Source organism: Kogia breviceps, chromosome 17 (genome assembly GCF_026419965.1).
Source record: "Kogia breviceps isolate mKogBre1 chromosome 17, mKogBre1 haplotype 1, whole genome shotgun sequence".
NCBI classification, from domain to species: domain Eukaryota; kingdom Metazoa; phylum Chordata; class Mammalia; order Artiodactyla; family Physeteridae; genus Kogia; species Kogia breviceps.
In genome coordinates, this window is record NC_081326.1 from 35,805,645 (window position 1) to 35,823,149 (window position 17,505).

Sequence of the window (17,505 nt, forward strand, 5' to 3'; positions counted from 1 at the left end):
GGGATGGAAAGAGATATTCCATGCAAATGGAAATCAGAAGAAAGCTGGAGTAGCAAGTCTCATATCAGACAAAATAGACTTTAAAATAAAAACTATTACAAGAGACAAAGAAGGACACTATATAATGATCAAGGGATTGATCCATGAAGAAGATATAACAATTGTAAATATTTATGCACCCAACATAGGAGCACCTCAATACATAAGGCAAATACTAACAGCCATAAAAGGGGAAATCGACAGTAACACAATCATAGTAGGGGACTTTAACACCCCCCTGTCACCAATGGACAGATCATGAAAAATGAAAATAAATAAGGAAACACAAGCTTTAAATGATACATTATACAAGATGGATTTACTTGATATTTATAGGGCATTCCATCCAAAAACAACAGAATACACATTTTTCTCAAGTGCCCATGGAACATTCTCCAGGATAGATCATATCTTGGGTCACAAATCTAGCCTTGGCAAATTTAAGAAAATTGAAATCGTATCAAGTATCTTTTCTGACCACAATGCTATGAGACTAGATATCAATTACAGGAAAAGATCTGTAAAAAATACAAACACATGGAGGCTAAACAATACACTACTTAATAACGAAGTGATCACTGAAGAAATGAAAGAGGAAATCAAAAAGTACTTAGAAACAAATGACAATGGAGACACGATGACCCAAAACCTATGGGATACAGCAAAAGCAGTTCTAAGAGGCAAGTTTATAGCAATACAATCATACCTTAAGAAACAGGAAGCATCTCGAATAAACAACTTAACTTTGAACCTAAAGCAATTAGAGAAGGAAGAAGAAAAAAAACCACAAATTTAGCAGAAGGAAAGAAATCATAAAGATCAGATCAGAAATTAATGAAAAAGAAATGAAGGAAACAATAGCAAAGATCAATAAAAGTAAAAGCTGGTTCTTTGAGAAGATAAATAAAATTGATAAACCATTAGCCAGACTCATCAAGAAAAAGAGGGAGAAGACTCAAATCAATAGAATTAGAAATGAAAAAGGAGATGTAACAACTGACTCTGCAGAAATACAAAAGATTATTAGAGATTACTACAAGCAACTCTATGCCAATAAAATGGACAACCTGGAAGAAATGGACAAATTCTTAGAAATGCACAACTGCCGAGACTGAACCAGGAAGAAATAGAAAATATGAACAGACCAATCACAAGCACTGAAATTGAAACTGTGATTAAAAATCTTCCAACAAACAAAAGCCCAGGACCAGATGGCTTCACAGGCGAATTCTATCAAACATTTAGAGAAGAGCTAACCCCTATCCTTCTCAAACTCTTCCAAAAGATAGCAGAGGTAGGAACACTCCCAAACTCATTCTATGAGGCCACCATCACCCTGATACCAAAAGCAGACAAAGATGTCACAAAGAAAGAAAACTATAGGCTAATATCACTGATGAACGTAGATGCAAAAATCCTCAACAAAATACTAGCAAACAGAATCCAACAGCACATTAAAAGGGTCATATACCATGATCTAGTGGGGTTTATTCCAGGAATGCAAGGATTCCTCAATATACACAAATCAATCAACGTGATACACCATATCAACAAACTGAAGGAGAAAAACCATATGATCATCTCAATAGATGCAGAGAAAGCTTTTGACAAAATTCAACACCCATTTATGATAAAAACCCTGCAGAAAGTAGGCATAGAGGGAACTTTCCTCAATATAATAAAGGCCATATATGACAAACCCACAGCTAGCATCATTCTCAATGGTGAAAAACTGAAACCATTTCCACTAAGATCAGGCACAAGACAAGGTTGCCCACTCTCACCACTGTTATTCAACCTAGTTTTGGAAGTTCTAGCCACAGCAATTAGAGAAAATAAAGAAATAAAAGGAATCCAAATAGGAAAAGAAGAAGTAAAGCTGTCACTGTTTGCAGGTGACATGATACTATGCATAGAGAATACTAAGGATGCTACCAGAAAACTACTAGAACTAATCAATGAATTTGGTAAAGCAGCAGGATACAAAGTTAATGCACAGAAATCTCTGGCATTCTTATACACTAATGATGAAAACTCTGAGAATGAAATTAAGAAAACACTCCCATTTACCATTGCAACAAAAAGAATAAAATATCTAGGAATAAACCTACCTAAGGAGACAAAAGACTTGTATGCAGAAAACTATAAGACACTGATGAAATAAATTAAAGGTGATACAAATAGGTGGAGAAATATACCATATTCTTGGATTGGAAGAATCAACATAGTGAAAATGACTGTATTACCCAAAGCAATCTACAGATTCAATGCAATCCGTATCAAATTACCACTGGCATTTTTTACAGAACTAGAAAAAATAATTTCACAATTTGTATGGAAACACAAAAGACCCCGAATAGCCAAAGCAATCTTGAGAAAGAAAAATGGAGCTGGAGGAATCAGGCTCCCTGACTTCAGACTATACTACAAGGCCACAGTAATCAAGACAGTATAGTACTGGCACAAAAACAGAAATATAGATCAATGGAACAGGATAGAAAGCCCAGAGATAAACCCACACACATATGGTCACCTTATCTTTGATAAAGGAGGCAAGAATATACATTGGAGAAAAGACAGCCTCTTCAACAAGTGGTGCTGGGAAAACTGGACAGCTACCTGTAGAAGTATGAAATTAGAACACTCCCTAACACCACACACAAAAATAAACTCAAAAGGGGTTAAAGACCTAAATGTAAGGCCAGACACTATCAAACTCTTAGAGGAAAACATAGGCAGAACACTCTATGACATCAATCACAGCAAGATCCTTTTTGACCCATCTCCTAGAGAAATGGAAATAAAAACAAAAATAAACAAATGGGATCTAATGAAACTTAAAAGCTTTTGCACAGCAAAGGATACCATAAACAAGACCAAAAGACAACCCTCAGAATGGGAGAAAATATTTGCAAATGAAGCAACTGACAAAGGATTAATCTCCAAAATTTATAAGCAACTCATGCAGTTCAATAACAAAAAGACAAAAAATGGGCAGAAGACCTAAATAGATATTTCTCCAAAGAATATATACAGATTGCCAACAAACACATGAAAGAATGCTCAACATCATTAATCATTAAAGAAATGCATATCAAAACTACAATGAGATATCCTCTGACACCGATCAGAGTGGCCATCATCAAAAACTCTAGAAACAATAAATGCTGGAGAGGGTGTGGAGAAAAAGGAACACTCTTGCACTATTGGTGGGAATATAAATTGATACAGCCACTATGGAGAACAGTATGGAGGTTCCTTAAAAAACTACTAATAGAACTACCATATGACCCAGCAATCCCACTACTGGGCATATACCCTGAGAAAACCATAATTCAAAAAGAGTCATGTACCAAAATGTTTATTGCAGCTCTATTTACGATAGCCAGGACATGGAAGCAACCTAAGTGTCCATCAACATATCAATGGATAAGAAAGATGTGGCACATATATACAATGGAATATTACTCAGCCATAAAAAGAAATGAAACTGAGTTATTTGTAATGAGGTGGATAAACCTGGAGTCTGTCATACAGAGTGAAGTAAGTCAGAAGGAGAAAAAGAAATATCATATGCTAACACATATATATGGAATCTAAGAAAAAAAATATCATGAAGAGATTAGTGATAGGATGGGAGTAAAACGCAGACCTACTAGAGCCTGGAGTTGAGGATATGGGGAGGGGGAAGGGTAAGCTGTTACCAACTGAGAGTGTGGCATGGACATATATACACTACCAAATGTAAATTAGATAGCTAGTGGGAAGCTACAGCATAGCACAGGGAGTTCACCTCTGTGCTTTGTGACCACCTAGAGGGGTGGGATAGGGAGGGTGGGAGGGAGGGTGACAAAAGAGGGAAGAGTCATGGGAACATATGTATATGTATAACTGATTCACTTTGTTGTAAAGGAGAAACTAACACACTATTGTAAAACAGTTATACTCAAATAAAGATGTTAAAAAAAAAAAAAAATCCAAAAATGGGCAGAAGATCTAAATAGACATTTCTCCAAAGAAGACATACAGATGGCCAAGAATCACATGAAAACTGCTCAACATCACTAATTATTAGAGAAATGTAAATCAAAACTACAATGAGGTTCACCTCACACTTTTAGAATGGGCTTCATCAGAAAAATCTACAAACCACAAATGCTGGAAAAGGTGTGGAGAAAAGGGAACACTCTTGCACTGTTGGTTGGAATGTAAATTCTCCCTATGGAGAACAATATGGAGGTTCCTTAAAAAACTAAAAATAGAATTACTATATTACCCAGCAATCTCACTACTGGGTATATACCTAGAGAAAACCATAATTCAAAAAGACATATGCACACCAATGTTCATTGCAGCACTATTTACAATAGCCAGGACATGGAAGCAACCTAAATGCCCATCGACAGATGAATTGAAAAAGGAGATGTGGTACATATATACAATAGAATATTACTCAGCCATAAAAAGGAATGAACTTGGACCTTTTGTAGGGACGTGGATGGATCTAGAGACAGTCATACAGAGTGAAGTAAGTCAGAAAGAGAAAAACAAATATTGTATATTAACGTATATATGTGGAACCTAGAAAAATGGTACAGATGAACGGGTTTGCAGGGCAGAAATTGAGACACAGATGTAGAGAACAACCATATGGACACCAAGGGGGGAAAGTGCCAGGGGGGGAAGGTGGTGTGATGAATTGGAAGATTGGGACTGACATGTATATACTAATATGTATAAAATGGATAACTAATAAGAACCTGCTGTATGAAAAAATAAATAAAATAAAATTGAAAAGAAAAAAAAAAGGAGTAGTGGCTAAAGATAGGGACAAGCAGGGTCTGATCTACTAGTGGTACTCTCTACTGTATATACTTACCTAAAACATAGCAATCAGTTACAATATGAAAACCATTAACACCTTGGCCGATAGCACTTTAAAATCCTGACAGTGAAGACATGTCATGATCTGTAAAATGATGTACTTAGTGAATCATTATAGTAAACAATCTGTAATATATACATTTATTTTGTGAAAAGAATCTTCAAAATAATAAGCTATTGATTTTGTATTTGGGGTGTACTTTACTCTTCCCAGGCAGTGTAGTATCTCAGCATCCATTATGTTGTGTTCTTTAGTCAACTGGCAAATGGGATCACCATCGCTAATCCAGATGTAGACATTTTGGTTCCTTGCTTTTGGTAGTATTATTTCCTTCTATCCTAGAATTCTATTATTAACAACAAGGTTATACTAAGTAAAGCCATCCAGAAAGATATTGGTAGGCTCAAATTAAAAGAGAAGTTTTACAAAATTTAAAATGACAAACTAAAATGTAAAGTTAGGTTTAAGTTTGTTTAGAACTGTTGAAAGACAGTCACTTTTCTAAGTCTAAAAGATTGCTACAATAAGCAAAATGAGTGAGATTTATTTGGAGGTCTAGATTAGTTCTTAAGTGTTACAATTTGATGTTATTGTTAAGTGTTCTGTAAGAAGTTATAATATATACATATATAATATGATATGTATATATATGTATGTGTGTTTTATGATTCCATATTCTCTATTATGATTTCTTCACTTTTATAGCAAGTATTTTCCAATTAAATGACTCTCCAGTTTTACAATAAAGTCAGTAGGAAAAAAGCACTCAATTTAATACAATGTCATTATTCCATAAAAGGTTTCTTTTTAAAAAATTTTTGTTAGAGTGTAGTTGATTTACAATGTTGTGTTAGTTTCAGGTGTACAGCAAAGTGAATCAGCTATACATATATACACTCTTTTTTAGATTCTTTTCCCATATAGGTCATTTCAGAGTATTGAGTTGAATTCCCTGTGCTATACAGCAGGTCCTTATTAGTTATCCATTTTATATATAGTAGTGTGTATGTGTCAATCCCAATCTCCCAATTTATCCTTCCCCCTCTTCTCCCCTTGGTAACCATGTTTGTTTTCTACATCTGTGACTCTATTTCTGTTTTGTAAATAAGATCATTTGTACCATTTTTTTAGATTACATATATAAGCAATATGGTATTTGTCTTTCTCTGTCTGACTTACTTCATTCAGTATGACAATCTCTAGGTCCATCCATGTTGCTGAAAATGGCATTATTTTATTCTTTTTGATAAATGAGAAATATTCCATTGTACATATGTACCACATCTTCTTTATCCATTTATCTGTCAATAGACATTTAGGTTGCTTCTGTGTCCTGGCTATTGTAAATAGTGCTGCAATGAATATTGAGGTGCATGTGTTTGTTCAAATTATGGTTTTCTCTGGATATGTGCCCAGGAGTGGGATTGCTGGATCATATGGTAGCTCTATGTTTAGTTTTTTAAGGAACCTCCATACTGTTATCCACAGTAGCAGTACCAATTTACATTCCCACCAACTGTCTAGAGGGTTCCCTTATCTCCACACCTTTCATGAAAGGTTTCTTCTAAATGGCCTAAAAGGTATAGGATTGATCTATGTGAGTTCTAGGATTCTTGCTCTATAGGCCTTTAAGATTCTAGCTCTAGGATTCCACATTTCCATTATCTAGAGGTATTCCTAGATTTATGAAAGCACAAGAACTTAATAATGTCTAATCTGAAATATATATGTATTTTACTTGGATAAAACTGAGGAGGAAAGAAGAGAAGTTGACTGTTTCAGTAACTCTTAGTGAGGATACCACTGTGATAGCTAGTCTCTGATGATGGTCACACTGATGAACTACACCTCCTGGTATGCAAATCTATGCATGGTCCCCTCCCCTTGAGTCCAGACTGACCCTATTACTCATCAGGCTCTCCCTATGACTGACCTATAGAGCACAGTAAAAGTGACGCTGCATGACATCTGAGTCCAGTACCTAAAAAGTCTTGCAGCTTCTACTAGGGTCTCTTTGGAACATTTGTTTTAAGGGAAGACACTTGCCATGTGAGAAGAGTGACTACCCTAAGATGTCCATGCTCTGAGGAAGCTAAGATAGCCATGTGAGAGGCCACATGGTGGGAGAGAGGCTGAACAGCCTGAGCTGTTCCAGCCATCCCAGACCAAATGCCAAATGTGCAAGTGAAGAAGCCACCTGGCATATCCAGCCCAGTCGAGCTTTCATATGACTCCAGCCCAGCCACCCTCTGACTGAAAACAGATGGTGAAATTCCAAACGAGCACTGATCATCAGAACAAAAAAAGAAATTAAAACCACAGAAATGTATTGCCTCACAGTTCTGGAAGCTAGAAGTCCAAAATCAATGTGTCAGCAGGGTCAGGCTCTCTCTGAAAGCTCTAAGAGAGGATCCTTCCTTACCTCTTCCTAGTTTCTGGTGGTTGCTGGCAATCGTTGGCATTCCTTGACTTGTTGATACATTGCTCCAATCTCTGCTCCCATCTTCACATGGTGTTTCCCTCTCTATGTATTTGTGTCCAAATTTCCCTCTTCTTATAAGGACATCAGTCATCAAATTAGGGCACATCTTCATCCAGTATGACCTCATTTTAGCTTGATTACAACTGCAAGGACCCTATTTTCAAATAAGATCATATTCACATTCCTACTGGTGGATAGGACTTCAACTTATCTTTTGGGGGTCACAATTCAACCCATAGCACCGTCCAATGCCTTCCTTGTTCAAAGTCACTACAATGGCCTCACACACTTTTCTTCCACACTCTATGTGAATTCATCACACACTGCTCACTATGCTTCCCTCTCTTACAGGGCATGCTCTCTCCTCAGGGCCCTTTAACCTTCTATGATCCTTTTTCCCGGTACCCTCTTTCCTGAGACACCTCCTCTCAACCCTCCATCCCCTTTCAGATCTTAATTACTTCCTCAGTAAGGCCTTCCTTGACCACATTATTTAAAATTCTCTTACTACCCCTCACCATATGACACTCTCATCCCTCTTCTTGGAACCATTCTTCTTCTCTGATTAGGCTATAGCTGCTACCATCCCCATTTTACAGTAAGATGAACTATCTTGCTCAAGATCACAGAAATAACTAAGAGAAGGAAATAGAGAAGCTGGCTCCTTACAGACTTACTCCAGAACTTGTCCTCTTAGTGTTCTATGAAGTCTCTTAATGACTAGTTTCTATATTTAATTCATTACCCTCCTGGCTAGGATGTAAAAGGCCCAGGCTTAGTGGCAATCAATAGATTGTCCAATGAAAGACAAATTGTACCTTGCCTCATTTAAACATTTTTTTTTTCAACATTCATAAAAGTCTGGTTTTCCATGAAAGACACAGGGTGGAAATTCTGAGCATGAGGATATAAACTAATTTGTTTAGTTTCTTGATTAGTGATCCAGAGGCTGACTGAGCAATAAATCAAGGAGAGTTTATATTTTATTGAGTTCCCACCATTTCTATAATACTGGGAGTTCTGGTGCCTAAAGAATAGCATGGACCCATAGTTAAATGATTTATTTCACCAAGAAATTTTGTTTATACAAATCAATCAAGAATAATTGTCAATGTGCCATTTCTAAACAAAGTCTTATTTATTGGTATGATGTCACATAGACACAATTGTTTATTTGCATTATGTCACATGAACACACATACGTTTGTTTATTTGCCTGATGTCAGACCAAGAAGAGGGTCACCCATGGCTGAAGACATTTCTGGGAATTACCCAAATGCCAGTCACTGCAGAAAGTGCTTTTGATGTATTGCTAATTAACTTTCCATAACTACGCTGAGGAAGGTGTCTTATCTCTGCTTTCCAGATGAAGAAACTGAGTATCTGGGAGATTCAATAATCCGGTCCAAAGTTACCCAGAAAGTCAGGATATGAAAATAGATCTATAAAACTATAAAGCAATACTATACAAAGACTGCAGTACATTTTTAAATTTGCAGTGAAAAATATGCACAGGAGCAAGCAAGTATATATTCACGTTAGCTAACTGTACACACTACTTCCGTTTAATAATGCCTACACTAGTAACCATGTTACTATCACACACAGTGTTTATTAACCTCAGGACGCTTCTATCTTAGGCAGTTCTCAAAAGGCACACAAATTCTTCTGTTTATTATTTTCTGTATTTCATGAAAATCATATTTTTGTTATTTTGCAATTCGTCTCAGATTGTGAAGACAATCTTTCTATCAGTTGCAATACAGTAATATTTTTCAGGAAGACACTAGCCATCTTGCTTGATTTGAGAGCACCAGGCCTCTTGTTAAGCCACTTGTGAAATATCCTTCCCTGACTCAGATTTACAAGTTGATGTGGCCACAACTGACTGGTGCAGGTGGCTAACTCATCAGATTTGTATTGATTCTGATTAGCAGCAATGAAGATCATTTAATTTATAATACCTGTTACTATACCTGTTACAAATACCTGAGGGTGCATTTCTTTAGAGACTAGAGGTTTCATGTACTCATCATATGTCTCAAAAAAGTCATAACTTTGATATATGAATAAACTAATCAAGATACATTAACAGGTTTGAATTTTGCACTTTTTGTGCACTTTTTGCACTTTTTTCATAATAAGTATATAAAAATAGCTTTTCTTTTGCTGAAGGAAGAGAAAACAAACCTTTTCAAAGACCAGAGAGAGCTAGGATTTGAACCCTGGCTCCAAAATCCATATTCTTGAATGTTACATTAGAGTGTTTTTGCATTCCTAGTAGTTTGCTACTACTCTTAACTAGATCTTCATATTCTGTTCTTATTTGCAATCTTTGCCTTTTCCCCAGAGAAAGACATACATGAGTGCTTTGAGAGCATTTATCTCATCATGTTCTCAGACTCTTAATAAGTTCTGCATTTATTTGTTCAATAAACACTTCTGAGAATGTGGCATACTCCTGGGTACATTCTGAGGATATAAAACGGATTGGACATTGACCTTTGCCTAAAAAAATCACATAATCCACAGGCAGGTAAGACAGACAAATACTGTTGATACAGGGTGATATTGTGCTTTGGTACTAAGGAAGCCCACGGGGGATTTATGAACTGCAGAGTAAGTGAAGAAGAAGAAGAAGTCAGGATTCAGGATAAGGGAGCATCTGAGCTGAGTATGAAATACTATAGTTTTATGGATGAAAATACTTTATAAAGACTATACAAGCACAGGAGAAATTTATGAAAAAGTAGCTCCAGAATTTTAAAATTTGGCATATGTATGGACTGATCCATAATTGTGTTTACAGGGCATCTGAGGGAAAAATGTAGGGGATCTATTGTGCTGGTCATGAAATGAGAAAAGTGGTAGAATGACTGAACCATCAAGGCCACTAGAGAATGAAGTGGGCAGAAAGGGAGAAAAGAGAGGGCCTGGGGGACTGGATGTCTCTAGAAACAAAACAAAACAAAACAAAACATGTGTACTTGTACTTGTGAGTAAAGCACTGAGAAGTCTTGAAAAAACTTTGTTTGTAGATTGGTACTTTGTGATTTTAGATTTCTAGAGCTATAGAAGTGATGGCAACTTTTCTAGTGGAGAAAGATTATGACATTACCAAATATACCTCTCTTGGCTCATTCTGTTAGTAGGTAAAAGGCTAAGTGCTCTTCAGAGAAAGGTACATGAAATCCATGTTTCCTACAAGGATATCCTAAAAAGTGGCATCTGTGACCAATTGACAAGTGCAATTTCTGCTGATTCCAGCTTTTTGATACAGAACTATATATTAGTAACCTTCTCTAGAAGTACTAAACAGATAAAAATCCATCTATGAAATATGTTAATCAATAATGTAATTTGTTCTTTCACTTACCAGATGGAAAGTACAGTAGAGTATATCTTTTTTGGTTGTATTAGAGATTTTTATCTGTTTCATTTTTCTTTTCTTGAAGGGTATTCTGACACATACTTTAAAGACATCATCTCTCAGGTTTTGGCCTGTTGAGTCAGGCCCTCATATCCCTAAGGACAAAGCTTGTGCAAGACATAGTCCCCTCTTGAGACTGCTCTGAGGAGAATCAGAATGTGAGAGCTTGAACTACACCAACATTTTTCTTTTTTTGTTGTTGTTAATTTTCCTTTCTTTCTTTCTTTCTTTCTTTCTTTCTTTCTTTCTTTCTTTCTTTCTTTCTTTCTTTCTTTCTTTCTTTCTTTCTTTCTTTCTTTCTTGCTGCATTGAGTCTCTGTTGTTGCACGCAGGCTTTCTCTAGTTGCAGTGATCGGGGACTACTCTTTGTTGTGGGGCACAGGCTTCTCATTGTGGTGGCTTCTCTTATTGTGGAGCACAGGCTCTAGGCACGTGGGCTTCAGTAGCTGTGGCTTGCAGGCTCTAGAGCATAGGCTCACTAGTTGTGGTGCATGGGCTTCGTTGCTCCGTGGCATGTGGGATCTTTCTGGCCCAGGGCTCGAACCCATGTCCCCTGCATTGGCAGGCAGATTCTTAATCACTGTGCCACCAGGGAAGCCCTACACTAACATTTTTAATGCAAAGCAATTTTCTCTGAGACACCAGATTTGGATGAAAATCAACTCATTGAAAACTCATGTAATAATTGCATTGGGAGAAAGTTCAAGGAAAAAACTGATTATGAAATAAGAGATCAAGCTGTATCACAGGATATATGAAACCAGTTCTTGGTTGCAACAAAAAGAATAAAATACCTAGGAATAAAACCTACCTAAGGAGGCAAAAGACCTGTATGTAGAAAACTATAAGATACTGATGAAAGAAACCAAAGACAACACAATCAGATGGAGAGATATACCATGTTCTTGGATTGGAAGAATCAATATTTTGAAATGACTATACTACCTAAAGCAATCTATAATCTACTACCTAATGCAATCCCTATGAAATTACCAATGGCATTTTTTATGGAGCTAGAACAAAAAATCTTAAAATTTGTATGGAGACAAAAAAGACCCTGAATAGCCAAAGAGGTCTTGTGGGAAAAAAACAGAGCTGGAGGAATCAGACTCCCTGACTTCAGGCTATACTTCAAAGCTGCAGTAATCAAGACAGTATGGTACTGGCCCCAAAACAGAAATATAGATCAATGGAACAGGATAGAAAGCCCAGAGATAAACCCACACACATATGGTCACCTTATCTTTCATAAAGGAGGCAAGAATATACAGTGGAGGAAAGACAGCCTCTTCAATAAGTGGTGCTGGCAAAACTGGACAAGTACATGTAAAAGTATGAAATTAGAACACTCCCTAACACCATACACAAAAATAAGCTCAAAATGGATTAAAGACCTAAATGTAAGGCCAGAAACTATCAAACTCTTAGAGGAAAACAGTCAGAACACTCCATGACATAAATCACGGCAAGATCCTTTTTGACCCATCTCCTAGAGAAATAGAAATAAAAACAAAAATAAACAAATGGGACCTAATGAAACTTAAAAGCTTTTGCACAGCAAAGGAAACCATAAAGAAGACCAAAAGACAACCCTCAGAATGGGAGAAAATATTTGCAAATGAAGCAACTGACAAAGGATTAATCTCCAAAATTTATAAGCAACTCATGCAGCTCAATAATAAAAACACAAACAACCCAATCCTGAAATGGACAGAAGGCCTAAATAGATATTTCTCCAAAGAAGATATACAGATTGCCAACAAACACATGAAAGAATGTTCAAAAAAAAAAAAAAAAAAGAATGCTCAACATCATTAATCATTAGAGAAATGCAAATCAAAACTACAATGAGATATCATCTCACACCGGTCAGCATGGTCATCATCAAAAATCTAGAAACAATAAATGCTGGAGAGGGTGTGGAGAAAAGGGAACCCTCTTGCACTGTTTGTTGGAATGTAAATTGATACAGCCACTATGGAGAACAGTATGGAGTTTCCTTAAAAAACTACAAATAGAACTACCATATGACCCAGCAATCCCACTACTGGGCATATACCCTGAGAAAACCATAATTCAAAAAGAGTCATGTACCAAAATGTTCATTGCAGCTCTAGTGACAATAGCCAGGACATGGAAGCCACCTAAGTGTCCATCGACAGATGAATGGATAAAGAAGATGTGGCACATATATACAATGGATTATTACTCAGCCATAAAAAGAAATGAAGCTGAGTTATTTGTAGTGAGGTGGATGGATCTGAAGTCTGTCATACAGAATGAAGTAAGTCAGAAGGAGAAAAACAAATACCGTATGCTAACACATATATATGGAATCTAAGGAAAAAAAATGTCATGAAGAGACTAGGGGTAGGACGGGAATAAAACACAGATCTACTAGAGCATGGACTTGAGGATATGGGGAGGAGGAAGGGTAAGCTGTTACAAAGTGGGAGAGTGGCATGGACATATATACACTGCCAAACGTAGGGTGGATAGCTTGTGGGAAGCAGCCGCATGGCACAGGGAGATCAGCTAGGAGGTTTGTGACCACCTAGAGGGGTGGGATAGGGAGGGTGGGAGGGAGGGAGATGCAAGAGGGAAGAGATATGGGAACATATGTATATGTATAACTGATTCACTTTGTTGTAAAGCAGAAACTAACATACCACGCTAAAGCAATTATACTCCAATAAAGATGTTTTAAAAAAAAAACAGTCAAGTGCTCTCTTCCTGTTGTGTGGAAGAGTAACCCCAAAGCCTGTGTTACACAGGCCCTTTTCCAGGGCTGGTTTTTCCACCACTTTTTACTGGAGGTAGAGAAATATTGCTTGGAGGAGGAAGTCCCATTCAACATTCTTTTGCTGCTCAACAGTGTCTGGGCCACCCTCTATTCATAGACAACTTTCATCCCAACATCAAAGTAGGGCATCTGCCACAAAATACTATGTCGCTCATCCAACCTATGGACCAGGGAGTTATAGCAACTTTCAAGAAATATTATTTATGTCACACTTTTTGTCAGGCAGTAAAGGTGAGTGACAAATCAGGAACAACCTTGCAAAAATTTTGCAAGGACTATAACATCTATGAGTCCATAAAAAACCTTGACTTTGCTTGGCATGAGGTTACAGCTGTCACCATGAATGCAGCTTGGAAGAACCTTTGCCTGCAGTTTTTTCATGATTTTTGTGGATTTGAGAATGTGGATGAGGAGTCCAAAGAGGTCTTCCATAACTTAGTGATCCTCAGCCAGAAGCTGGAGCTAGATCTGCAAGAGGACGACTTCATTGAACTCCTTGCTGTGTAACACGAGGAGCTTACTAATGAAGACCTTATGGAATTGGAGGTCCAGAGAAAGGACAAAGAGAGACAAGAGGAAGAAGTAACTGAAGAAATGAAGAGACTCATGATGAAGGAAATGGTAAGGGGATTTTCTTTACTTGAGGAGACACTGTTAGTTTTTTGAGGCACAGGACCCAAATGTAGAACAATATACAAAGCTTACAGAGCTACTACCCAGATATCACTGGATCATTTTTTCAAGAGCGTAGATAGAATCGAACCCAGCAAGGAACTAGAACCTGTGCCTTCAACGTCAGGCATGAGTGAAATTGCACCTTGACCTCCATCTCCTATTGCTAACAATCCTTCAGCTCTACCATTTCCCACCTCCTCTCTCTCCTCCAGTCAGTAACTTTTCTTTCTTGTTCACTTGATGTCAGCCCCTGTATGTCAGCTGTTGTACTGTACTACCGTACTTCTCAAGATATTGTACTGTAAGATTAAAAATGTTTTCTTTATTTTTGGTATTTGTTTTTTATGTATTATTTGTGATAAAAGTATTATAAACCTATTACAGTACAGTACTATACAGCCTATTGTGTTGCTTGGGTACCAAGACTAACTTTGTTGGACTTACGAACAAATTGGACTTAAGAACGTGCTCTCAGAACTCATTCATATGTAGGGGACTTACTGTATATATATATATATATATTATATGTATAAGTATATATATGGATATGGATATGTGGATAATATTTGGCCATAAGAAAAGAAGGAAATCCTGCCATTTGCAACAACATGGATGGATCTTGAGGACACTATGCTAAATGAAATAAGCCAGACAGATAGACAAATACTGTTTGATCCCACTTATATATAAAATCTAAAAAAAGAAACAAACAAAACTCATAGAAAAAGAGATATATTTGTTCTTACCAAAGGCTGGGTGTGGACAGAGGGGGAATTGAATGAAGGTGGTTGAGAGGTACAAACTTCCAGTTATAAGATAAATTAATATTAGGGATGTAAAGTACAACATGATGACTATAGTTAATGCTGCTGTATGGTATATTTGAAAGTTGCTAAGAGTAAACCCTAAAAGTTCTTAACACAAGGGGAAAAAAATTGTAACTATATAAGGAGATGGATGTTTACTAAACTTACTGTGGTAATCATTTTGCAATATTTGTAATTCAGGTCATTATGTTGTATACCTTAAACTTTTACTGCGCTATATGTAATAATATCTCAATAAAACTAAAGAAAAAGAAAAGAAAACCCTATAGCTTCAGCAAATTATGAACACATTGGTTAATTAAACACTTTTTTCTAATTTCATGCCAGTTTTTTTTTTTCACAAATTGTTAAGTTTTGGCCAATATTCCACACAGGAGCAGGTGGGCTCTTCCAACAATTGATGATTGTGACACACTCCATCACATTTTGAGAAATTCAGAGGTGTAGCAGAAGATTGACAATTCTTCAGCTGGTATCTACTTAGCCTTTAACTGTGGGCAGAAGCTGATCATGTATGAATTTACCTGGATTCATTGTTATTAATGTACAGACTGGATATCAAATTTTTTAAATTTAATTTAATTTTTATTTTATATTGAATTTTAGTTTATTTACTATGTCATTTAATTTGTAAAGTGATTCAGTTATACATATACACATAACCATTCTTTTTTAGATTCTTTTCCCATATAGGTTATTACAAAATATTGAGTAGATTTCCCAGTGCAATACAGTAGGTCCTTGTTGATTATTTTATATATAGTAGTGTGTATATGTTAACCCCAAACTCCTAGTTTATCCCTCCCCCCACCTTTCCCCTTTGGTAACTATAAGTTTGTTTTCAAAGTCTGTGAGTCTATTTCTGTTTTGTAAATAAGTTCATTTGTATCATTTTTTTAGATTGAGATATGTAAAATGGTGATGGGTTTTGGCCTCCTTCTCTTTGCCTTGTGCCTTAATGATTCGAAGTCAATACTTAAGAAGTAGGAACTATAGCCATGTACTACCAAATATAAAGAACTTAACATTCTTCTCTATTTCACTGTTTTCAGATGGATAATTGAGTGATCTTGTACCACAATCTGTCATTTCAATTCTCATCAGGTTTGTTCTGATCAACTAGACAAATGTCTCCTTCATTGTACCTGTAGTTATATGCTGGCTCAAAGATAATGACTATCCTAGGTAGCTAAGAATAGTGATAAAAAGAGTAGTTGTTGGAGGAGGTCATTGAAAGGACATGATCATCACGTTGACCGGCAAATTGGATCCAGGCAATGAGTCTCCTCACTCCCTTTCCGCCCTTGGGATGTGTGTTCCACTTGCCTTCCCCACACTAGAAGCTGCCCCAAGGACACAGTTCAGAGAGTAAAGTGTTGTTGAGGCCATCTGAACAGTATAGGTGACTGAACCCAGCTAAGGCTTCTATATAAACTTTAAGATTCTGGTGCACATGTGCGGGAACCTACTCAGCCACCAAAGACACCCTCCTAAGTAAGTTCCCTTGCTTATTAAACCTGCTACCTACCAACCTGGAGTGGTCTGCATCTTTCTTTGATGTCTCCTTGCCTTCCGTGTACAAGTACAAAGGCCAATTTACAAACAGTAGTTGGGTTTCCATGTGATTTTCATATAAAAGAGTGAGACAAAATCAATTATTCTAAGACCAAAATAATCAATTTTGACAGATGGCCCCTAATATTTAATTAGCAAGTATCTGTCAGTTCTCCACATGGAATCAAACCATTCCATGTTCCAGGGTTACCTTTTTCTCACTAATCTTTATCTGATTTTTATAAGAAGCTGAATTGTTTTAAATTAGTTAACCTGTGTGTATTTCACTGAAACTTTTCAGCTACCACAGACAGTTAGCAATGGTTCATTTGAAAATACTTCAAAATAAACTGGTATAGTTGTGCTCTATAGAATTGGACTTTGGGAACTCAGTCACCCATGGGCATAAAAGTTCAAGTGGACCAAGAACTTTTTCTGCATAAAACCTTGTCTTACCTGTAGCCAGTACTTCAGACCACCTTAATATCAATATTAGTGACATGGCACTAATCTTTATTTTAACTATTCTACTCTTCCTTTGACCCATTTATCTACTTATTGTATCTAGTTGCAAGTTGTCTGTTTTTTCAAGCCATGACTTCAAATACTTTTTGTACAAAGTGGGTTATAATAAAAATGATAATAATAAGAGCTACTAACAACAACAATACATTTATAGCTTAGACTTTTGGAAGAGGCCCGCAGAGCTTACACAGTTTAATAGCTGAGATCCAGGATAGGCAACTTAAGTTTGTGGCAGGATCAGGTGAAAATGTATAATTTTGATTCTCTGTTTAATACTCTCTCCAC